This window comes from Aegilops tauschii, chromosome 7 (assembly GCF_002575655.3).
Source record: "Aegilops tauschii subsp. strangulata cultivar AL8/78 chromosome 7, Aet v6.0, whole genome shotgun sequence".
NCBI classification, from domain to species: Eukaryota; Viridiplantae; Streptophyta; class Magnoliopsida; order Poales; family Poaceae; genus Aegilops; species Aegilops tauschii.
The window spans coordinates 155,037,594-155,064,513 of NC_053041.3; positions in this window are offsets into that span (position 1 = coordinate 155,037,594).

Here is a 26,920-nt window from a genome sequence, read left to right on the forward strand (position 1 = left end):
AGAAGTTTTCCTGCAAAAATCTCAAAAGAGAGTTGTATAGCAAAACATGATCACCTACATTAAACTCAAGCTTTTGTATGCTTTTGTCATGCCATCTTTTAAACTTTTCTTTAAACAACTTGGCATTCTCATAGGCTTGGGTTCTCGATTCATCAAGTGAGCTAATGTCAAATAACCTCTTCTCTCCGGCAAGTTTGAAATCATAATTGAGCTCTTTAATAGCCCAATATGCCTTATGTTCTAGTTCAAGAGGTAAGTGACATGCTTTTCCATAGACCATTTTATACGAAGACATGCCCATAGGGTTTTTATAAGCAGTTCTATAAGCCCACAATGCATCATCAAGTTTCTTAGACCAATTATTTCTAGATCTATTAACATTTTTTGCAAAATCAATTTAATCTCTCTATTGCTCAATTCTACTTGACCACTAGACTGAGGATGATATGGAGATGCAATTCTATGGTTAACATCATATTTAGCAAGCATTTTACGGAAAGCACCATGAATAAAATGTGAACATATGCTTGATCCCTTAAATGTTTTCGTTTGTATATACATCCCACACAGTCGTTCCAAGGAAAACATTTGCGCAAGGTGGCCTAACGCAAACAGTTTTCAAGAGAATGTCGTGTGTGATTGTTCATTAATCCAACACGGTTTATTCCTAGAAACTGTGTGTGTTGCCTGAGGTCATTGCCCATGGTGTTTTCTCAATAACTGTTTGCAATAGAAAAAAACCCAATTAGCAGGCTAATTGCCCTATTATTAATAATCCATTTATTAATCTAATTGACATTCATATTAAGCACATAATATATTTCATTTCCATGTTAAGGAAGCAGGATTTCATATTTGAAATACATCAGAGTACAACATGATATAGCTTCAGCACTCAGCTACCCCATTACACAACTGCACCAGCACCAAGTTTCACATGAAACATCAAGAACCTTTCGAAATTAGCATCAAAGACGGTACATAGACAGATGCATCTCATCTGGAAAACTGCTGAAGCGGAAGGCGAATATTGAGCCTTCATTCATGTTGAAGGTCTTTGCAACTTTAGGCCAGTGCCTGTGGATGATTGACCGTCCATCCTTCGTCCTCTTCAGGAACATTCCAATATTGAACCATGGGTGTTGTATGAAAACCTTGCTCGCCTCCTGACCATGGAGGTGGTTTGAGAGGTAATCATCAGTGAACTGCTTTGGAAAGGCCTGAAAACAAGGATGTGCATAAATATCTTCTCTATATTGGAAATGGGGCAACGGAATAAAAAAAGGCAAGGTATAATAGTTAATACCATCTTGTAGTGAACTGATGTCCGATTGCTCTCTGACTATAGCGCCAGAAAAGCTCTTGTCTGCTAGGACTACATCGGTATTTCCCCATAGAGGAAGGGATGATGCAGCACAACGACGGTAGGTATTTCCCTCAGTGAAGAAACCAAGGTTATCGAACCAGCAGGAGAACCAAGCAACACAACGTAAAAAACACCTGCACACAAATAACAACACCTCGCAACCCGACGTGTTAAAGGGGTTGTCAATCCCTTTCGGGTAACGATGCCAAAAATTGGTAATAGATTGAAATAATAGATCGCAAATAAAGTAAAGTGTAGCAAAGTATTTTTGTATTTTTGGTTTAATAGATCTGAATAAAAATGCAAAGGAAAAATAGATCGCAAGCAAATATATGAGAAAGAAGACCCGGGGGCCGTAGGTTTCACTAGTGGCTTCTCTCGAGAAAGATAGCAAATGGTGGGTAAACAAATTACTGTTGGGCAAATGATAGAACCTCAAATAATTATGACGATATCCAGGAAATGATCATTACATAGGCATCACGTCCAAGATTAGTAGACCTACTCCTGCCTACATCTACTACTATTACTCCACACATCGACCGCTATCCAGCATGCATCTAGTGTATTAAGTTCATGGAGAAACGGAGTAATGCAATAAGAACGATGACATGATGTAGACAAGATCCGTTTATCTATTGCATAGATATAGATACCATCTTTTTATCCTTAGTAGCAACGATACATTCATTTTAGTTCCCTTTCTGTCACTGGGATCAAGCACCATAAGATCGAACCCACTACCGGGAATCTCTTCCCATTGCAAGATAAATAGATCAAGTTGGCCAAACAAAACTCAAATATCGGAGAAGAAATACGAAGCTATAAGAGATCAAAGAAACTCAAATAACTTTCATGGATATAAAAAGATATGACTGATCATAAACTCAAAGTTCATCAGATCCCAACAAACACACCGCAAAAAAGAGTTACATCATATGGATCTCCAAGAGACCATTGTATTGAGAATTCAGCGAGAGAGAGAAAGCCATCTAGCTACTAACTACGGACCCGAAGGTCTACAATGAACTACTCAGGCATCATCGGAGAGGCACCAATGGAGGTGGTGAACCCCATCCGAGATGGTGTCTAGATTGGATCTGGTGGTTCTAGACTCTGCGGCGGCTGGATGAATATTTCGTCGACTCCCCTAGGGTTCTAGTATTTTTGGGGTATTTATAGAGCAAAGAGGTGGTCCGGGGGGCACCCGAGGTGGGCACAACCCACCAGGGCGCGCCTTGGTGGGTTGTCCCCTCCTCAGGACTCCCCCTAGGTGCAACCAGGGCCCAACATCTTCCTTTTGGTCCATAAAAAATCACCGTAAAGTTTCAGGGCATTTGGACTCCGTCTCATATTGATTTTCTGCGATGTAAAAACATGGAAAAAACAGCAACTGGCACTTGGCACTGTGTCAATACGTTAGTACCAAAAAATGATATAAAATGACTATAAAATGATTATAAAACATCCAAGATTGATAATAAAACAGCATGGAACAGTTAAAAATTATAGATACGTTGGAGACGTATCAGCATCCCCAAGCTTAACTCCTACTAGTCCTCGAGTAGGTAAGTGACAAAAACAGAATTTTTGATGTGGAGTGTTGTTTATCATGTCATGTCATATTCTTTTCTTTATAGCATGAACAATTGGACTTTTTATGTGATTCAAAGCAATAGTCTAGTTTTGACATAATAATTTAGACACTCAAGCATATCAACAAGCAACCATGTCTTTCAAAATATCAATGCTAAAATAAGTTATCCCTAGCCCATCATGCTCAAAAATTGATCCATTCATGAAACACACTCGCATATTAGCTACACCCAATACTTAAGTACGATCATATTGCCTCCTAGTTGGTGCTTTTATGAGAGAAGATGGAGACTAAAATTCAAAAATAAAAATTGCATAAAGTAAAAGAAAGGCCCTTCGCAGAGGGAAGTAGGGATTTGTAGAGGTGCCAGAGCTCAAAGCGAAAAACTTAGAGATAAAAACATTTTGGGAGGTGTATCCATCCCACCAACGAAAACGACTTGGAGTTCCGAACACTTTCCATGCTAGATATGCCATAGGCGGTTCCCAAACAGAAAATAAAGTTTATTCCTTTTTCCACCATACTTTCACTTTCCATGGCTAACCGTATCCAGGGGTGCCCTCCATACCAACACTTTCCAAGGAATTTATTATTTGATAACATAAAGTAAATTCATTTTTCATTTCGGGACTGGGCATCCCTAATACCTTTGCCTTACTCTCGTGCAATGACAAATGAATAAACACTCATCTTGAGAACAACGCATCTAGCATGGAAAATATTATCCACCCTTCACCGCTCCGCGAGCGAAACAAACACACAAAAGAGAAGTTTCTTTTTGAAATTAGAGATGGCACATGCAAATTTGCTTAGAACAGCAAAAGAATACCGCATATAGGTAGATATAGTGGACTCATATGGCAAAACTGGTTTAAAGGATTTTGGATGCACAAGTAGTGATCATACTTAGTGCAAAATGAAGGCTAGGAAAAGATTGAGAAGCGACCAATCTAAGAAACTAATAATCTCATAAGCAAGCATTAAGCATAATGAACACCGAATAATGCACCATAAGTAGGATATAATTTCATTGCATGACTATTGACTTTCGTACTTGCATAGGGAATCACAAACCTTAACACCAATATTCTTACTAAAGCATAATTAGTCATCAACATAACTCACATATCACATCATCATATCTCAAAACTATTACTAAGAATCAAGTTTATTTTGTCCAATGATCTTCATGACATTTTTTCTTTCTTTTTCTTTATCCTTCTTGGATATCTATCACTTTGGGACTAATTTTCATGTGTTGCTTTTCATAAGCTCAAACAAATATAAGTGAAGATCATGAGCATAATTCTTTTTCTTTCTCTCAAAATAATTTAAGTGAAGCAAGAGAGAATTTCTTCAAAATTTTACTACTCTCAAATAAATCTAAGTGAAGCAAGAGAGCATTTCTTCAAAAATAACAAAGCACACCGTGCTCAAAAAGATATTAGTGAAGCACTAGAGCAAGTCCTAGCTCATAAAAGATTTAAGTGAAGCATAGAGAGCAAATCTAACAAGTCATGATATAATTTTGGCTCTCTCAAATTGGTGTGTCCAGCAAGGATTGATGACTTAAAACACAAAATAAAACAAGCAAAGACTCATATCATACAAGACGCTCCAAGCAAAACACATATCAGGTGACGAATAAAAATATAGCCTCGAGTAAAATACCGATGGTCGATAGAAGAAAGAGGGGATGCCACTCGGGGGCATCCCCAAGCTTAGTTGGTTGCTAATTCTTGGATAATAGCTTGGGATGCCGGGGCATCCCCAAGCTTAGGCTCTTCTATCCTTCTTTCATCCATCGTAAGATAACCCAAAACTTCAATCACACAAAACTCAACAAAACCTTCGTGATGATCCGTTAGTGTAAGAAAAATAAGTTACTACTATAAGCGTTGTACCAAACCAATTCTTATTTTGTTTTTGTATTATATCTACTGTATTCCAACTTTTCTATGGCAAAAACTCATCAAAGAAAACCATAGAGCCATCAAAATAAGCATATAACACAAAGAAAACAGAATCTGTCAAAACAGAACAGTCTGTAGCAATCTGATTTGTTCGAATGCTTCTAGAACTCCAAAAATTCTGAAAAAATAGGACGACCTGAGAAATGTGTATATTGATCTACTGCAAAAAGAATTGGCATTTTTCCACGCTCTAGTAGAAAATAAGAATTGTTTTGTGAGCGCAAAAGTTTCTGTTTTTCATCAAGATCAAACAACTATCACTCAAGAAGATCCTATTGTTTCTACTTGGCACAAATACTAATTAAAACACAAAAAACACAATCGTAACAGTAGCATAATTGTGCTAACACTCAACAACAGAAAGCAAAAGGAAAAAATAAATTTTGTTCATTGGGTTGCCTCCCAACAAGCGCTATAGTTTCACGCCCCTAGCTAGGCATAATTTTTATTGATGCTCACAAGGATGATAATAATTGAAACACAAAGAGAGCATCATAAAACAGACGAACACATTTAAGTCTAACATACTTCATATGCATAGGAATTTTATAGGAAAACAAGTTAGCAAGACAAGTAAGATCTAGCATATGCATGGAAGAAAACGATAGCAATCTCAACATGAAGAGAGGTAATTTAGTAACATGAAAATTTCTACAACCATATTTCCCTCTCTCATAATAATTACATGTGGGATCGTATTCAAACTCAACAATATAGCTATCACATAACATATTCTCTACATGATCCACATGCATGCAAAGTTGACACTCTTCCAAAGTAGTGGGGCTATCATCAAATAAAGTCATGACCTCTCCAAGCCCACTTTTATCAAAAATTTCATAAGATTGAACACTCTCCAAATATGTGGGATTATTTTTACCTAAAGTTGACACTCTTCCAAATCCACTTTCAATATTATTGCAAACATTATTATCAATAACATATTCATCATGAGGCTTAAATAAAATTTCAAGATTATAAGAAGAATCACCCCAATCATGATCATTGCAACAAGTAGTGGACATAGCAAAATTAGCATCCCCAAGCTTGGGGTTTTGCATAGTATTAACACAATTGACATTAATAGAATTCATAGTAAAATCATTGCAATCATGCTTTTCATTCAAGGAGCTATCTTGAATCACTCCATAAATTTCTTCATCACAATTTGCAGATTCACGAATCTTAAGCAAAACTTCATAAAGATAATTTAGTGCACTCAACTCACTAGCAATTGGTTCATCACGATTGGATCTTTTAAAAAGATTAACAAGTGGATGAGGATCCATCTCAATAAAATCTTAGCAAGCGAAGATGCAAGCATATAGAAGACACATGGCAACACAAGCAAAGATAGCAAACAAAAGGTCGAACGAGAAAAAGGCGAACAAAAAAGAGGGCGAATAAAACAGAATTTTTTTGTGAAGTGGGGCAGAGGAAAACGAGAGGCAAATGGCAAATAATGTAAATTGCAAGGAGATGAGATTTGTGATTAGGAACCTGGTATATGTTGAAGATCCTCCCCGGCAACGGCGCAAGAAATTCCTTTTGATTGCTCTCTGACTACAGCACCAGAAAAGCTCTTGTCTGCTAGGACTACGTCAGTATTTCCCCAAAGAGGAAGGGATGATGCAGCACAGCGACGGTAGGTATTTCCCTCAGTGAAGAAACCAAGGTTATCGAACCAGTAGGAGAACAAAGCAACACAACGTAAACAGCACCTGCACACAAATAACAACACCTCACAACCCGACGTGTTAAAGGGGTTGTCAATCCCTTTTGGGTAATGATGTCAAAAATTGGTAATAGATTGAAATAATAGGTCGCAAATAAAACAAAGTGCAGCAAAGTATTTTTGTATTTTTGGTTTAATAGATCTGAATAAAAATGCAAAGGAAAAATAGATCGCAAGCAAATATATGAGAAAGAAGACCCGGGGGCCGTAGGTTTCACTAGTGGCTTCTCTCGAGAAAGATAGCAAACGGTGGGTAAACAAATTACTATTGGGCAATTGATAGAACCTCAAATAATTATGATGATATCCAGGCAATGATCATTACATAGGCATCACGTCCAAGATTAGTAGACCGACTCCTGCCTACATCTACTACTATTACTCCACACATCGACCGCTATCCAGCATGCATCTAGTGTATTAAGTTCATGGAGAAACAGAGTAATGGAATAAGAACGATGACATGATGTAGACAAGATCCGTTTATCTATTGCGTAGATATAGATCCCATCTTTTTATCCTTAGTAGCAACGATACATACGTATCGGTTCCCTTTCTGTCACTGGGATCAAGCACCGTAAGATCGAACCCACTACCGGGCACATCTTCCCATTGCAAGATAAATAGATCAAGTTGGCCAAACAAAACCCAAATATCGGAGAAGAAATACGAGGCTATAAGAGATCATGCATATAAGAGACCAAAGAAACTCAAATAACTTTCATGGATATAAAAAGATATGACTGATCATAAACTCAAAGTTCATCAGATCCCAACAAACACACCGCAAAAAACAGTTACATTATATGGATCTCCAAGAGACCATTGTATTGAGAATTCAGCGAGAGAGAGAAAGCCATCTAGCTACTAGCTACGGACCCGAAGGTCTACAAAGAACTACTCACGCATCATCGGAGAGGCACCAATGGAGGTGATGAACCCCATCCGAGATGGTGTCTAGATTGGATCTGGTGGTTCTGGACTCTGTGGCGGCTGGATGAATATTTCGTCGACTCCCCTAGGGTTCTGGTATTTTTTAGGTAATTATAGAGCAAAGAGGCGGTCCGGGTGGCACCCGAGGTGGGCACAACCCACCAGGGCGCGCCTGGGCCTCCTGGCACGCCCTGGTGGGTTGTCCCCTCCTCGGGACTCCCCCAGGTGCAACCAGGGCCCAACATCTTCCTTCTGGTCCATAAAAAATCATCGTAAAGTTTCGGGGCATTTGGACTCCGTCTCATATTGATTTTCTGCGATGTGAAAACATGGAAAAAATAGCAACTGACACTTGGCACTATGTCAATAGGTTAGTACCAAAAAATGATATAAAATGACTATAAAATTATTATAAAACATCCAGGATTGATAATAAAACAGCATGGAACAATAAAAAATTATAGATACATTGGAGACGTATCAATGTCTTCTTTGTTGTGCAGACAAAGATCTTATTGTTTTTTGTCGCTAATTTCTTTATCCTAACAATCTTTCTGAGTTTCTTGACTTGGTTGATATTCATGGACAACTCATTTCCCCATATGCAAAAAGGGTCGAACAGTGGGTCAAAACCTCTCACAACATGACCTACATGTGCAAGACCAAATTGTTAAAAAAACTAAATATTAGAATGGTTCATACAATTGCACAATAATGTGCTATCAGGCAACGGACCATGCACGTACTAACCTCGATTGTAAACCTCGGTGCTTCCCATTGTTTCCCTGCAACACATATAAGGTAGTTAGTCATCAGGGTAAGTAAGGGTTCGCATGCTATCAGTAAAATATGTTGATGAAAAATAAGCACACTGCAGATTCATTAGATTAATTCAAGCCACATGGAAAACCCATTTATCCAAACCAAGCATGATTAAGAACTAGGAAATATAGCACTTGTATATGTTTCTCATGTATTAAGTGCAACCAAATTTGATTTATTCCTCACATGCACAACAATACAAAATTCTACCCACGACAATGGACATCGCATTACAGAATTGAACCAAGCAGTTAACTAAACACCACAAGAAATGAATCAAACATTAACTGAGCACCACATTGCACAATATACCATACTCCTAATAGAAGATCAGACAGTTAACCAAACCAAGCATGCTTAACAACTTGGAAATATAGCAATTGTATTTGTTTCTCATGTATTTAGTATAGCCAAATTCAATTTATTCCTCACATGGTATACAATAACAGAATGCACCTACAACAATTGAACATCGCATTGCAAAATTGAACCAAACAGTTAACTAAACACCACAACAAATGAACCAAACGTTAACTGAGCACCACATTGCACAATATAACATACTCCTAATAGAAGATCGGACAGTTAACCAAACCAAGCATGCTTAACAACTTGGAAATATAGCAATTGTATTTGTTTCACATGTATTTTGTAAAGAAAATTTTGATTTATTTCTCACATGGAAGTTACAAAATTGCACCCTGAAGAATTGAACATCACATTTGCAGAATTGGACCAAACAGTTAACTGGACAAGACAACTAATTAACCAAACAGTTAATAAGTGAGCACCACATTGCACTACATATAGAACATATACACTAGAGCAACAGATTGCATGGTGAAAGTAGATAGCACAATTCACTAGAATTTGTTAAGGAAAGGCAGTAGCTAGCAAACTGAACATGGGTCCTTATAGTGAGCAAATAAGACAAGCTACTCCTCATTGTCAGAGATATCGATGACGATTGGCTCCTTGGACATGGAAGAGGGCGAGGCCTTCGCATCGTGGGTGCCCTCGTCATAGTGGTGAGTTACTTGAGCCCCTCCGGGCACCAACCTGCTGGCTCTCGAGTTGAAGTAAGCACGTGCACGCCGAGAAAACACCTGGCAGTCTTTGTCGAAGGCACCGAGGGTGGCCTCGAGAAAATGCCATGAATTGTCATTTAAAGCAGCCAACCGTGTTGCAGCGTCGGTGCGCGAGGCGTCGACGGTGGCCTCGACGGTGAGGTGCTCCTCCAAGATCTAGGGGTCGACACAAATGGCAGCCATCGCGACCTCATCCGCGCGTGCGGACGCGATTTGCTTCTCCGCTGCCAAATGCTCCTTGAGCTCCTGGCTATACTGTGTGCACCATGGCTTAGGGCGGCGCTTATTTGGTGGAGGGGTCGGTGATTTGGGTGGAAGGTGTCGCGCCGGCGGTCAGGGCATGTGGGATGTGGAAGGAGGAGGAGGATGGGGGTCAGGTGTGGATTACCTGCCTGGATAGATGAGGCCGAGTAGCGTGAAGGAGGGTCGCTGGCGAGGAGGTGCCGCTGCAAGCAAGGAGTGAAGGTTTCAACTTGGAAAGGAAGGCGGAAACAGGGGAAATGCGGCTTTTGGTAAGGGGGGCGGGGAGGTAGATATTTCCGCAGAAGCCGAAAATTTTGAATCGGCTCAGCGAAAAAACTAGCACGCAAAGTGTCATGAGACGGTGCTCTAGGATATTTTGTACTATATCTCACATGGTTGGTGATAATAAACTATGTGGGATCTACTTGATTTTTCATCTTGATTTGAATTACATAATGGGGTCACAGCGGCAATGGACGGTGTTTGAATTGCTAGAATTTTTATCTGTAGTGAACATGCAACTATATGTGTGTCGTAAAAGAATTGGAATTATTCAGGGTTCATTTGGACATTTTATACATTAAGTTGGTTTTCAAGCCATTTCAAGTGCACAATTCAAAATTAAACTACATGCACATGCTCTGGTGCACCAACATGGGTTGTAAAATCATATATGTGTCCATGGGTTTATGCTTATGTCCCATGCAAGAAATGGGGATGAATTTCGAACACCACGGCACCGTGGCTCTCCGGCAAACGTTGAGGTACTTGCTTTTGTAATTCTAGTAAATCCAAAACCCGTATGAAATTCATGAACCTTGGCATGCTATCATGGAATGGCATCAACATGCTGGGGTAAAAAATATTGTCCAATTTGGGGCAGGTTATGGTATAAGCTTCTCACAAACCAGAGCTTCTCAGAAGCCTCATGGTTCCGTTAGGGAAACATGTTACCTTTGTGGTGTCAACATAGAACAATAGGAGTGTCGTGTTAAATTTTGGATTTTTTTGAGGATCGTTGGGACATTTTTATACGTTAACTGAGTTTTCTAGGCATTTATGTGCATAATTCAAAATTGAACTACATGCACATGCTCCAGTCCATAAAAACTGGTTGCAAAATCAAATGTTTGTCCTTGGTTGCAAGCTTAGGTCACATGCAAGAAATGAGAATGAATGTCAAACACCTTGACACTATCGCTCGGCCACTAACGTTGAGATACATGGTTTTAAAATTCTAGTAAATCGAAAACTTATCTGAAATTCATGAAACTTGACATGATATCATGGAACGACATTGACATGTCGTGGTAAAAATATTGTCCCATTTGGGGCAGGTTTGAGTATAAGCTTCTCCCAAACCAGAGCTTCTCTCACAACAAGCCTGATGGTTTCGGTAGGGAACGTGCCACCTTGGGGGATGAAACGATATCTGTTGCCTCTTCTTACTTTCAAAATTTTTCTTGTGTCAACATAGAACAACACGAGTGTTGTGTCTTTTAGGATTTTTCGGGGTTCGCTTGGACATTTTTATACATTAACTGAGTATTCTATGCATTCATGTGCATAATTCAAATTTGAACTACATGCACATGCTCCTGTGCATATAAATTGGTTCAAAATTTGAATGTGTGTCCTTGGTTACATGCTTAAGTCCCATGCAAGAAATGAGAATGAATGCTAAACACCTTGCCACCGTCGCTCGGCTGCTAACATTGAGATACATGGTTTTTAAATCTAGTAAATCGAAAACACGTATGAAATTTATGAAACTTCACATGCTAGCATGGCACGGCATCAACATGCAGTGGTAAAAATATTGTCCCATTTGGGGCAGGTTGGGGTATATAAGTTTCTCACAAACCAGAGCTTCTCACAACAAGCCTCATGGTTACGGTAGGGAACATTTCACCTTCTGGACGAAACGATATCCGTTGCCTCTTCTTGATTTCAATTATTTTCTAGTGTCAACATAGAACAACATGAATGTTGTGTTAATTTTAGGAATTTTTCGGGGCTCGTTTGGACAATTTTATACATTAACTGAGTTTTCTATGCATTTATGTGCATAATTCAAATTTGAACAACAGGCACATGCTCTAATGCATATAAATTGGTAAATCTGTGTCCTTGGTTGCATGCTTATGTCCCATGCAAGAAATGGGAATGAATGTCAAACACCCTGCCACCGTCACTCGGTCGCAAATCCAAAACTCGTATGAAATTCATGAAACTTGGCATGCTATCATGGAGCAGCATCAACATGCCGTGGTAAATTTTTTGTCCCATTTGGGGCAGGTTTGGGTAAAAGCTTCTCACAAACCAGAGCTTCTCACAACAAGCCTGATGGTTGCGGTAGGGAACATGCCACCTTTGGGGACGAAACGATATCCGTTGCCTCTTATTGCTTTCAAAAAAAATCTAGTGTCAACATAGAACAACAGGAGTGTTGTGTTAAATTTTGAAATTTTTCAGGGTTTGTTTGGACATTTTTATACATTAACTGGGTTTCTAGGCATTTTATGTGCATAATTAAAATTTGAACTACATGCACATGCTCTAGTGCATATAAATTGGATGAAAAATCAAATATGTGTCCTTGGGTGCATACTTAGGTCCCATGCAAGAAATGGGAATGAATTTCAAACTCCAGGGCACTATTGATTGCTGGTAAAACGTTGAGATACTTTGTTTTTAAATTCTAGTAAATCCAAAACTCGTCTGCAATTCATGAAACTTGGCATGCTATCATGGAATGGCACCCGACATGCTGTGGTATTTTTCGTGTCCATTTTGAGAGAAGGCGCACCTCGAATAACAGCCAACAAAGGCATTTTGAAAAAATAGCTGCCACTTTAATATCTCAAACGTTTGTATAATTTAAATCGTGTGCGTTCTGTTAACCATTCACTTGACGCCACATGTCTTTGTTTTAATGGCTATAGGAGGTGCCGTGCGAACAGCTGCTTGACTAAACGGGAGGCGTGCAAGTGCAGTCCGGTGCGCAGGCTGACCGAGAGGCGTGCAAGTTGTCCTCCAATGCACAGGCTCACTGGGAAGCGTGCGAGCTGTTCAACGCAGGATTTGTGCATCTCTTCAACGCAAACGGTTCAGATTGAATACGGTATGCAAATTAAAGCCAGACTTCGGCGCTAAGCCAAGAGAAAATGTGCCGAGCAGGATTTGTACATCCCTTCAATGCAAACGGTTGTTTTGGATGACCCCTGTGTAACCACGTACAAACAATTTGGTAAGATTTGCATCTGTCATTTGGGTATGTTGCCATTTGTCAAACTGGAAAGGTTGACATTTGTTGATCTAGTAACATTGCCATTTGTCAACCTTGTAACACTACGATTTGTCAAAATATGCAGCTAAAAATCACTAGCACTATCTAAGTTTTGCAACTAAAATTCAGTAATTAAGCATAGATTTCATTCATAGATTAAGCAGTCGTTCTCACCAGGAAGCGAGACAGCCTTTGACCTCCGCCCGCCTTGCTCCCACAGGTATGTATTAATGGCGCGCCCGAGCGGCCGCACCCCCCATCCTTGCCACACACACAATCCTCTCTCTCCACCCCCATCCTCGACGCCACTCTCAGTCCTCAAAGCCGGCACCCCCATCCTCGCCACACACAATCCTCTCTCTCCGCTCGCATCTTCGACGCTGCTCTCAGTCCTCAAAGCCGGTACCCCCATCCTCGCCATACACACAATTCTCTCTCTCCACCCGCATCCTTGACGCCGCTCTGAGTCCTCAAAGCCGTCGGTGTATGAGGATGCCGCCGAAGCGCCCCATCGGAGGGAGTGGTGAAGCCAGGGATGCTAAAGCACCGGAGCACGGCGTGAATATGGAGACAGAGGTTTCCGTCGCTGCCGACGAGGTGGAGAACGAAGCTGCCAACAAGCGGAGGCGGGTCGAGAAAGAACCGCAAGCGACTCCAACAGGCCTAGACTTCATCAGCAACCTCCCCGATGATATGTTCAAAGTCATCGTATCTCTCCTCCCAATCAAATATGGGGTGAGGACAACCGCCCTTTCCCGGCGGTGGTGCCCCCTATGGCTCCTCACCCCTGTCGACCTCCTCGACGCCCACGAGCTCTGCCATGGCTATCGCAAAAGCTTGGATGTGTTCTCCCAGATCCTTGGCAGTCACCATGGCCCAATCAGAGGCCTTATCACGGGCAAGTTCCGTTCCGATGGAAAGGACCGAGCCAAGCTTGACGAGTGGTTCACCCCCACCATAGATCAACTCGAGGAGCTTAGTTTTAATGATGGGCATATTGATATGTCTCGTATCTATAATTTATGAAGTATTCATGGTAATATATTATCATTCTTGGATGTTTTACAATCATTTTATAGCAACTTTATGTCATTTTTTGGGACTAACCTATTGACCCAGTGCCTAGTTCAAGTTGTTGTTTTTTTCTTGTTTTTTACATCATAGGAAATCAATATCAAACAGAGTCCAAACACCGCGAAACTTTTTGTGGATTTTTTATGGACCAGAAGACATCCAATGGGCCAGAGCAGCACCTGGGGGTGCCCCGAGGGGGGCACAACCCACCAGAGCGCGCCCCGGTGGGTTGTGCCCACCTCGGTGGCCTCCCGCACCGCCTCTTCGCCCTATAAATTGCCAAATATTCCAAAAACCCTCGCGGATACCCTAGATCAGAAGTTTTGCCGCCGCAAGCCTCTGTAGCCACGAGAAACCAATCTAGACCCCGTCCCGGCACCCTGCCAGAGGGGGGAATCATCACCGGTGGCCATCTTCATCATCCCGGCGGCCACCATGATGAGGAGGGAGTAGTCCACCCTCGGGGCTGAGGGTTTGTACCAGTAGCTATGTGTTTAATCTCTCTCTCTCTCTTGTGTTCTTGAGATGTCACGATTTTGATGTATCACGGGCTTTGTTAATATAGTTGGATCATATGGTGTTTTCCCCTCTCTATCTTGTTGTGATGAATTGAGTTTCCCTTTGAGATTTCGTTTTATCAGATTGAATACTTTTATGGATTTGAGAGCACTTGATATATGTCTTGCATATGAATACCCGTGGTGACAATGGGCTATTATTTTGATTCACTTGATATATGTTTTGGCACTCAACTCACGGATTCCCGAGGTGACATTGGGGTAATCTGCGCATAGGGGTTCACTACAAAAAGTACACTTTCGTGATGATACGTGTTTGTCACAGTAGGTCACGTTTTTTGTCATGCATGTACATCCATGACAAATTTATGACAGAATCAATATAGTCATACCTGTGCTGTCGTAGAAGTGTTCCATGACATTACCAAAATTATCATCACGGAAGTGTCCACTTACATGACGATAAGTCGCGCGTCACAGAAGTGCTTTCGTCAAGGATGACCGACACGTGGCATCCACCGTAACGGAACGCCGTTAAGCTATCGGGTATGGTTTTGGATCCGATAACCCGTTAACAGCCCGGACCAATGGGGATTTTCCACGTGTAAAATATCATTGGCCGGAGGAAACACGTGTTGCCTCACTGTTGGGACAGATGTCATCCACTCATTGGACAGGAGGCGCCTATGATAGGTCTACACGTGGCACGGCCCAACAGTGGCCCATTCCGGTGAAAAAGGTCGGCCCAGTAAAAAATAGCAGGCCGGCCCATATAAGGCCTACTTGTGTCAGGTCCATTTAAGCCCACGGCCCATACGAGATGTGCCAATTCGGCCCGTCAACGGCCCGTTAAAGATTTGACACCATTGCAGCCCATCGTCAGTTCGAGCCTGTTAACATCCCGCTATATATTTGGGCTCAATATCGGCCCGATGAGATTTCGGCCTGTTAACGGCCCATTCAGTGGATGGGCTAATTTTCACAATGTACATCTTTCGGCCTTTTAGCGACCCATTTAAATATTGGGCTAACCAGTCCGGTGTGTCTTTCAGCCTGTTGACAGCCCATAAATCAGTTGGGCCATTTGTAGTCGGACCTGAGTTTCGGCCTTTTAGCGACCCATTTAAGTGTTGGGCCAATTTCCGGCCCGGTGTGTCTTTCAGCCTGGTGATGGCCCATATATCTGTTGGGCCATTTGTAGTCGGACCTGAGTTTTGGCCTTTTAGCGACCCATTTAATTGTTGGGCCAATTCCCGGCCATGTGTGCCTTTCAGCCTGTTAACGGACCATAAATGAGTCGGGCCATTTGTAGTCGGACCTGAGTTTTGGCCTTTTAACGGCCCATGCCCTTAATGGTCCAATACCAGCCCGGTTTCTCTTTCGGCCTGCTAAAGGCCCACAACACAGTTGGGCCACTTACAATATGACCTGACTTTCGGCCTCTTAGCGGCCCATGCTCTTCATGGTCAAGTACAAGACCGCTATCTCTTTCGGCCTGCTAAAGGCCCACAGTATAGTTGGGCCATATGTAGCCCGAACTTAGTAACAGCCTGTTAACGGCCCGTGAAATCAATTGGGCCCACCTGTTGCCCGCTTCGATGTCAGCCTGTTAACGACCCGGGAGTTAAGAGAGCTGACCATTAACTTTCGGCCTGGTAACGGCCCATTAACTTAATGGGCCCACTAAAGTTCGTACATGTCTTTAGGCCAAATTAGATAATTTGAGCCCATTACGACGAGCAATTATGCACAGGACCAAAACCGATCAAGCAAAGGTACGACATATAGGGAAAAACGTTGCACATCCAGCATATATTACAGGAAATTACATCCACTGGGCAATCAAAGATTGATGCCAGTGCAAATAAATGAACAGAACCTAACGATCTACAATGTCACAATCTGCAACCTTAGCACGGATGACGCCCATAAGCATGTGGGCAAGTTCTTGCTGCTTTGCTACACTGTCTCTGAAAACATTGATCAGTTGTTGTGTCGCACGACTCTGCACCTCTGATTCCTACACCATTTCCATCATTCCTTCAGCCATTAATTGGTTCACAAACATACATTTTTTCCGTTGCATTCGAGACAGAGGATATTGAACACATTCAGATGGCGATTTTGGCAGGCTTGTATTATTGATAGTGGAGAGTGTCTCGACCACTGCATCATAACATAAATTAGGAGGGGAAGAAAACACATTAATCATGAGTTATTGGCATATTACCTGGCCTAGATTTATTAGAAAGAAACAATGGGGTTGCCTTGCTGTTTTCAGAGTTTGTCTTCTTATCTTCAGCAGCCTACACCAAATTAAGACACTAGCATTGCTATCATTGGCCAAGTCAGATAATAGGAAAGCAACATTAGCACAACAAACGTTTGGGCAACTAGCCAACACCAAATTAACACAATATGGCACAGCTATCATCAGCCAGGTAAGGTAATACGAAAGCAACATTGACACAATGAATGAATGGGCAACCAGAGCAGCACTACAATTCAGTAATGTGCATGATATGAGATAGTACACTCATGCAGCTCAGTATGCAAAACTACCAGGCAGTTTTCTTTACAAAAATCAACATTGGCGCCTTTAACATTTTTCTAAAACTAATTTTAGATCAGACAAAGGTTGGATTCACGCTGATTAACAAAATACATGCTGATGTAAAACTATAGTGATATACAACAGGTACTTACATCAGCATTGGAGCACAGAGAATTCCCGCAAGATGTTTTCCTCGAATACAATCCCAATGAAGGAAATCTTCTATCATTTAACCTTATTTTCTAAAAGAGAGATGGGTAAGAAACATGTAGAAAATATGATCAGAATGCTATAAAACTTCATGACGCGAGGATACGCACACGCTTCTTAGAATGGAGTTGACATTCTTTTGCTGGACTGGAGCGGACTAGTTCTTTGGCCACTGGAATCTGCTTATTATCAGTGGGAGTTGGGTTTCTCTATGCTGGAGTAGTATCTATGAAAAATGGAGTTGGTTTATTATCTCCTGGCGTTTGGATCTTTTGCAAAGACCTGGTTTGTAACCCTTCAGATTCTAACATAGTCGTCTTCCCCTTGCATGCCTTATATAGAAGAATGGTGCTTAAATTATAAAACATGCTATAGCAGATATGGAATAGGTACTCAAGAATAGAAAGGCATGACATATTGACATGTATTCCCTCCATCCAGAAATAAATGGATGGGCCTAGGCGTATTTCAGTTCTAGATACATCCAGTTTTATCCATTTCTGCGACATGTAATCCGGACGGAGGGAGTATGATGTAAGAGCTAGGGATACGACAGGACAACACAGTAAAAAAACACTGAAAACCCACTGCAGAACCAAAGTAATCAAACCCACTGATATGAGATAGTACACTCATGTAGCTCAGGATGCAAAACTACCAGGCAGTTTTCCTTACAAAAATCAACATTGTGGCCTTTAATCATACATTTTGCTACAACTAAATTTAGATCAGATAAAGGTTGGATTCACTCCGATTAACAAAATACACCTGATGTAAAAATATAGTGATATACAACAGGTACTTACATCTGCATTGGAGTACATAGAATTCCTGCAAGAATCTTTCCTCACAGACGATACCAATGCAGAAATTCTTCTATCTGTTAAGCTTATTTTCTAAAAGAGAGATGGGTAAGAAACATGTAGAAAATATGATCAGCATGCTATAAAATTTCATGATGCAAGGATACGCACACGCTTCTTAGAATGGAGTTGACATATTTTTGCTGGACTGGAGCGGACTAGTTCTTTGGCCACTGGAATCTGCTTATTATCAGTAGGAGTTGGGTTTCTCTGTGCTGGAGCAGTATCTATAAAAACTGGAGTTGGTTTATTATGTCCTGGCGTTTGGATCTTTTGCAAAGACCTGATTTGTAACCCTTCAGATTCTAACATAGTCTTCTTCTCCTTGCATGCCTTGTATAGAAGAATGGTGCTTCAGTTATAAAACATGCTACAGCAGAGAGATGGAATAGATACTGAAGAATAGAAAGGCATGACATATTGACATGTATTCCCTCCATCCGGAAAAAAATGGATGGGTCTAGGCGTATTTCAGTTCTAGATACATCCTTTTTTATCCATTTCGGCAACATGTAATCCAGACGGAGAGAGTATGGTGTAAGAGTTAGGGATACGACAGGACAACACAGTAGAAAAAACACTAGTTGAATGTAAAACTGTATGCTAGCGGAATACGTACAGAAAAAACTAAGGCAACATACACGTGTATGATTGGGAAACTAAGATGGCATTGCAACAGAGCACTAGAATAGCACTTCAATGTAAAAAAACATGGAATGGTAGACAGATGAAGTACGTACTGATGAATAACAATGCATAAGATATTCAGAAGCATGATGTCCAAATTAAGCAGATGGCATTGCGATAGAGTAGAATGACAGTACTTGAATTTGAAAACATGCTATCATGAATGGAATAGGTACTGAAAAACAGGAAGGCATGACATATTTACATGCATGATCAGCATGCTAAGCACATGGCATTGCAACAGAGTAGATACACACCAGGACATTATATGCATGTTGTACCCATATCACGGGCCAAGTTAGAGCAAGGACCTTGTGGGGTGAAGAGGATTCAACATCTTTCTGCAAGTCTTCTGAAGAACTGCCTTTCAATGTTCCATCATATTGGGTATCATTGACATCAAGTTTATTGGCCTTTACATTGCTCGTCAAGTGGGTTTCCCGCTTAGAGGCCGAAGCTTCGGTGGACCACGCCGACATGGAAAGGGCCAACGCGCGCGAGCAATGCACCCTATCGCACCTCTGGCAAGTCCGAGGAGAGGCGGAGGACGCCGGTGCCGGCATTTAGCGTGTACCGCAGATGGCGGCCGGCATCGTCTAGTTAGCTAAGAGTAAGTTAGTACTTGTACGCTACTAGAGTATTAGTGGGAGTAGATAGTTAACTTGGCTATGATGGTTGTCAACGTGGAAGTTCAGTACTCTATATGTGGTCAGACCTGTTACTTTGCTCTGAATGTTGAACTTTCCGTTTGAACGTATGGAATGGGCTGTTAATTTTTTTAAATGGGTTGTATTTGTCCTCCACGGGTTTAGAGGCTGACTTGTGGGCCTACCAAGTTGACGCGTACACAATCAGGAGATGATTATACATGGAGAGGATGACAGCAGGGACCCGCCAAGGTCATGGCAATACGCAAGCAAGTGCCTCCTTATTTCAATCCAATAAAAAAATGGCTCCTCCTAATGGATTTCTGACATCTGGGTCCCATGCCATTGTCAACGTAGTCAATAAACGAGAGAGTTGCACAACGAGCGGCTGACACCAGGGACCCAGCAGCTCGCCCAGTTTTTTTTGTTTTGGGTTAATTTGATAAATGCCACTCCAAATCTGGTGTTTCTGAGAAATGCCGCTGCAATTTCCAAACTTTGAAAAATGCATGCCATTTCCAGTGGCATTTTTCGAAGTCTGGAGTGGCGTTTTTCAAAGTTTGCAAATTGCAGTGGCGTTTTCCAAAGTTTGCAAAAATTGCAGTGGCATTTTTCAAAGTTTGGAAATTGCAGTGGCATTTTTATGAATCGCCATATTTGTTGTGGCATTTATCTAATTTGTTTTTGAGACGGAAGCAGGGTGTCAACTGGGCTGTGCGGGGCACTCTGGCCTGTCTAGACAGCCTTCTCTTTTATGTTTACCACACACCAGCCCGGTAGTTTTTTTTTTCTTTCTGAAAATGGCTAGCCCAGTTTTTTTGTGATTTGCCAAGTAAGTCGCTTTGTCAGGCCTGTTGGGCTGCAAATCTTTCAAGACGAGGAGAGCTTCATTCGGTTGGACGAGAAAATGGCCTATCAGTAATGAGAAATGGGCTGTACATTTTTAAAACACATCAAACCAGCAATTACTTTCAAATTCCCTTTTTTCATTTCAAGATTTTAAATTGCATTAATTTTTATGCGTGGACAATTTGTTGGATTTTATGTTGATATACATTTATTTTTAAAATTAGTTTGAGTGTGACTCAAAATTTCGGGATTAAAAACAGTTCAGACCGCACCGAAATATGCAACATTTCGTATAATTTTTTAGCCGTGGCCACAATATGGGCTGTAATGCTAACAAAAAGAATATGGGCTCCAAAAAAACCTTAAGAATTAGCAAATGGGCTGTAAATTATTAGAAATAATGGCAGATGGGTTGTATGCTGTTTTCCACAGATTTGAGGCTTTCCTCAAAAAAGGTCGACGCACAAGCAGTGACTGTTGGATGTCCATCCAACTACCGTTGTGCTTCTTCAATCTCTGCTCTTCCTGCTCCAGCCGCTCAAACAAGCGCCGGCGGGACTGCCTGCTCCCTCCTTCCCGCGGCCGGCTGTGCTGCCGCGCAGGCCTCACCGCCCCATCGTACTCCCATTGCTGGCCTAGCCATCCCTCTACTCACCCACACCTGCTGTTATTCTCCGGCGATGGCAGACGAACCAGTAAACCCTCGTACAATCATACTCCCCTCCACGTGGGAAACAACTGCCGAGTCTTCCCTAGGCCTCACTGTCGTCCACCGCCCTGGTGCTCTTGGCGCGGCCTGGTCAACGTGGTCAACGACCGACATGCATCTGAAGTGGACTGGACGTGGAGAGGCTGACAGCTGGGTCCAGGGCTGCACGCAAGGAAATGCCTCCTTATTACGTGCAAAATAATGATTCCTCCACCTGACATCTGGGACCCACCGAAAGGGCCTCTGTATTTAGCAAAAAAAAATGTTACCGCCACTGACAGCTCGGGCCCACCAGCTATATCTTCGCACGCAAGGAAGTGCGTCCTTATTACGCATAAAAAATGAATACTCCCCCTGCTAGCTGGGACCCAGTATAGTGGCAGGCTGACTTGTGGGCCTACTAAGTTGACGGGGACGGAGGGCTTTGTCAACTTAGTCAATATGCACGATTCTAGCTCCAGTGACCGTACGATGTCCATCCAACGGCCGTAGTGCTTCTTCAACCTCTGGTCTTCTTGCTCCAGCCGCCCAAACCAGCGCCGGTCGTGCCTCGTGCTCCTGCCTCCCGTGCCCGGCTGCGATGTGGCGGAGGCCTCACCGCCCCCTACTGTTGGGGAACGTAGTAATTTCAAAAAAATTCCTACGCACACGCAAGATCATGGTGATGCATAGCAACGAGAGGGGAGAGTGTTGTCCACGTACCCTCGTAGACCGACAGCGGAAGCGTTATCACAACGCGGTTGATGTAGTCGTACGTCTTCACGATCCGACCGATCAAGTACCGAACGCACGGCACCTCCGAGTTCTACACACGTTCAGCTCGATGACGTCCCTCGAACTCCGATCCAGCCGAGTGTTGAGGGAGAGTTTCGTCAGCACGACGGCGTGGTGACGATGATGATGTTCCACCGACGCAGGGCTTCGCCTAAGCTCCGCAACGGTATTATCGAGGTGTAATATGGTGGAGGGGGGCACCGCACACGGCTAAGAGATCTCAAGGATCAATTGTTGTCTCTGGGGTGCCCCCCTGCCCCCGTATATAAAGGAGCAAGGGAGGAGGAGGCCGGCCCTAGGAGGGGGCGCACCAAGTGTGGAGTCCTACTAGGACTCCCTATTCCTAGTAGGATTCCACCTCCCATATGGAATAGGAAAAGAGGAAGGGAAAAAGAGAAGGAAGGAAGGGGGCGCCCCCCTTCCCTAGTCCAATTCGGACCAGACCAAGGGGAGGGGTGCGGCCACCCTTGAGGCCCTTTTCCTTCTTTCCCGTATGGCCCAATAAGGCCCAATACGTATTCCCGTAACTCTCCGGTACTCCGAAAAATACCCGAATCACTCGGAACCTTTCCAAAGTGCGAATATAGTCGTCCAATATATCGATCTTTACGTCTCGACCATTTCGAGACTCCTCGTCATGTCCCCGATCTCATCCGGGACTCCGAACTCCTTCGGTACATCAACATACATAAACTCATAATAAAACTGTCATCGTAACTTTAAGCGTGCGGACCCTACGGGTTCGAGAACTATGTAGACATGACCGAGACACGTCTCCGGTCAATAACCAATAGCGGGACCTGGATGCCCATATTGGCTCCCACATATTCTACGAAGATCTTTATCGGTCAGACCGCATAACAACATACGTTGTTCCCTTTGTCACCGGTATGTTACTTGCCCGAGATTTGATCGTCGGTATCTCGATACCTAGTTCAATCTCGTTACCGGCAAGTCTCTTTACTCGTTCCGTAATACATCATCCCGCAACTAACTCATTAGTCACAATGCTTGCAAGGCTTATAGTGATGTGCATTACCGAGTGGGCCCAGAGATACCTCTCCGACAATCGGAGTGACAAATCCTAATCTCGAAATACGCCAACCCAACAAGTACCTTTGGAGACACCTGTAGAGCACCTTTATAATCACCCATTTACGTTGTGACGTTTGGTAGCACACAAAGTGTTCCTCCGGTAAACGGGAGTTGCATAATCTCATAGTCATAGGAACATGTATAAGTCATGAAGAAAAGCAATAGCAACATACTAAACGATCGAGTGCTAAGCTAACGGAATGGGTCAAGTCAATCACGTCATTCTCCTAATGAGGTGATCTCGTTAATCAAATGACAACTCATGTCTATGGTTAGGAAACATAACCATCTTTGATTAACGAGCTAGTCAAGTAGAGGCATACTAGTGACACTCTGTTTGTCAATGTATTCACACATGTATTATGTTTCCGGTTAATACAATTCTAGCATGAATAATAAACATTTATCATGATATAAGGAAATAAATAATAACTTTATTATTGCCTCTAGGGCATATTTCCTTCAGTCTCCCACTTGCACTAGAGTCAATAATCTAGTTCACATCGCCATGTGATTTAACATCAATAATTCACATCACCATGTGATTAACACCCATAGTTCACATCTTTATGTGACCAACACTCAAAGGGTTTACTAGAGTCAATAATCTAGTTCACATCGTTATGTGATTAACACCCAAAGAGTACTAAGGTGTGATCATGTTTTGATTGTGAGATAATTTTAGTCAACGGGTCTGTCATATTCAGATTCGTAAGTATTTTGCAAATTTCTATGTCTACAATGCTCTGCATGGAGCTACTCTAGCTAATTGCTCCCACTTTCAATATGTATCTAGACCGAGACTTAGAGTCATCTAGATTAGTGTCAAAACTTGCATCGACGTAACCTTTTACGACGAACCTTTTGTCACTTCCATAATCGAGAAACATATCCTTATTCCACTAAGGATAATTTTGACCGCTGTCCAGTGATCTACTCCTAGATCACTATTGTACTCCCTTGCCAAAATCAGTGTAGGGTATACGATAGATCTGGTACACAGCATGGCATACTTTATAGAACCTATGGCCAAGGCATAGGGAATGACTTTCATTCTCTTTCTATCTTCTGCCGTGGTTGGGCTTTGAGTCTTACTCAATTTCACGCCTTGTAACACAGGCAAGAACTAATTCTTTGACTGTTCTATTTTGAACTACTTCAAAATCTTGTTAAGGTATGTACTCATTGAAAAAACTTATCAAGCGTCTTGATCTATCTCTATAGATATGGATGCTCAATATGTAAGCAGCTTCACCGAGGTCTTTCTTTGAAAAACTCCTTTCAAACACTCCTTTATGCTTTGCAGAATAATTCTACATTATTTCCGATCAACAATATGTCATTCACATATACTTAACAGAAATGTTGTAGTGCTCCCACTCACTTTCTTGTAAATATAGGCTTCACTGCAGGTCTGTATAAAACTATATCCTTTGATCAACTTATCAAAGTGTATATTCCAACTCCGAGATGCTTGCACCAGTCCATAGATGGATCACTGGAGCTTGCATATTTTGTTAGCACCTTTAGGATTGACAAAACCTTTTGGTTGCATCATATACAACTCTTCTTTAATAAATCCATTAAGGAATGCAGTTTTGTTTATCCATTTGCCAGATTTCATAAAATGCGACAATTGCTAACATGGATCGGACAGACTTAAGCATCGCTGCGAGTGAGAAAATCTCATCGTAGTCAACACCTTGAACTTTGTCAAAAACCTTTTTCCGACAAGTCTAGCTTTGTAGATAGTAACACTACTATCAGCGTCCGTCTTCCTCTTGAAGATACATTTATTTTTTATGGCTCGCCGATCATTGGGCAAGTCAACCAAAGTCCATACTTTGTTCTTCATACATGGATCTCATCTCAGATTTCATGGCCTCAAGCCATTTTGCGGAATCTGGGCTCATCATCGCTTCCTCATAGTTCGTAGGTTTGTCATGGTCTAGTAACATAACCTCCAGAACAGGATTACCGTACCACTCTGGTGCGGATCTTACTCTGGTTTACCTACGAGGTTTGGTAGTAACTTGATCTGAAGTTACATGATCATCATCATTAACTTCCTCACTAATTGGTGTAGGAGTCACAGGAACAGATTTCTGTGATGAACTACTTTCCAATAAGGGAGCAGGTACAGTTACCTCATCAAGTTCTACTTTCCTCCCACTCACTTCTTTCGAGAGAAACTCCTTCTCTAGAAAGGATCCATACTAAGCAACAAATGTCTTGCCTTCGGATCTGTGATAGAAGGTGTACCCAACTGTCTCCTTTGGGTATCCTATGAAGACACATTTCTCCGATTTGGGTTTGATCTTATCAGGATGAAACTTTTTCACATAAGCATTGCAACCCCAAATTTTAAGAAACGATAACTTTGGTTTCTTGCCAAACCACAGTTCATAAGGGGTCGTCTCAACAGATTTTGATGGTGCCCTATTTAACGTGAATGTAGCTGTCTCTAATGCATAACCCCAAAACGATAGTGGTAAATTGGTAAGAGACATCATAGATTGCACTATATCCAGTAAAGTACGGTTATGACGTTTGGACACACCATTACACTGTGGTGTTCCAGGTGGCGTGAGTAGTGAAACTATTTCACATTGTTTTAACTGAAGGCCAAACTCGTAACTCAAATATTTTACCTCTGCGATCATATCGTAGAAACTTTTATTTTCTTGTTACGATGATTCTCCACTTCACTCTGAAATTCTTTGAACTTTTCAAATGTTTCAGACTTTGTGTTTCATCAAGTAGATATACCCATATCTGCTCAAATCATCTGTGAAGGTCAGAAAATAATGATACCTGCTACGAGCCTCAATATTCATCGCACCACATACATCTGTATGTATGATTTCGAACAAATCTGTTGCTCTCTCATAGTTCCGGAGAACGGCGTTTCAGTCATCTTGCCCATGAGGTACGGTTCACAAGCATCAAGTGATTCATAATCAAGTGATTCCAAAATCCCATCAGTATGGAGTTTCTTCATGCGCTTTACACCAATATGACCTAAACGGCAGTGCCACAAATAAGTTGCACTATCATTATTAACTTTGCATCTTTTGGCTTCAATATTATGATTATGTGTATCACTACGATCGAGATCCAACAAACCATTTTCGTTGGTGTGTATGACCATAGAAGGTTTTTATTCATGTAAACAGAACAACAATTGTTCTCTAACTTAAATGAATAACCGTATTGCAATAAACATGATCAAATCATATTCATGCTCAATGCAAACACTAAATAACACTTATTTAGTTTCAACACTAATCCCGAAAGTATAGGGAGTGTGCGATGTTGATCATATCAATCTTGGAACTACTTCCAACACACATCGTCACCTCGCCTTTTTTTACTAGTCTCTGTTTATTCTGCAACTCCCGTTTTCGAGTTACCACTCTTAGCAACTGAACCAGTATCAAATACCGAGGGTTTGCTATAAACACTAGTAAGTACACATCAATAACATGTATATCCAATATACCTTTGTTCACTTTGCCATCCTTCTTATCCACCAAATACTTGGGGCAGTTCCGCTTCCAGTGACCAGTCCCTTTGCAGTAGAAGCACTTAGTCTCAGGATTAGGTAGAGACTTGGGCTTCTTCACTTGAGTAGCAACTTGCTTGCCGTTCTTTTGAAGTTCCCCTTCTATCCCTTTGCCCTTTTCTTGAAACTAGTGGTCTTGTTAACCATCAACACTTGATGCTCTTTCTTGATTTCTACCTTCGTCGATTTCAGCATCGCAAAGAGCTCGGGAATTACTTTCGTCATCCCTTGCATACTATAGTTCATCACGAAGTTCTACTAACTTGGTGATGGTGACTAGAGAATTCTATCAATCACTATTTTATCTGGAAGATAAACTCCCACTTGAT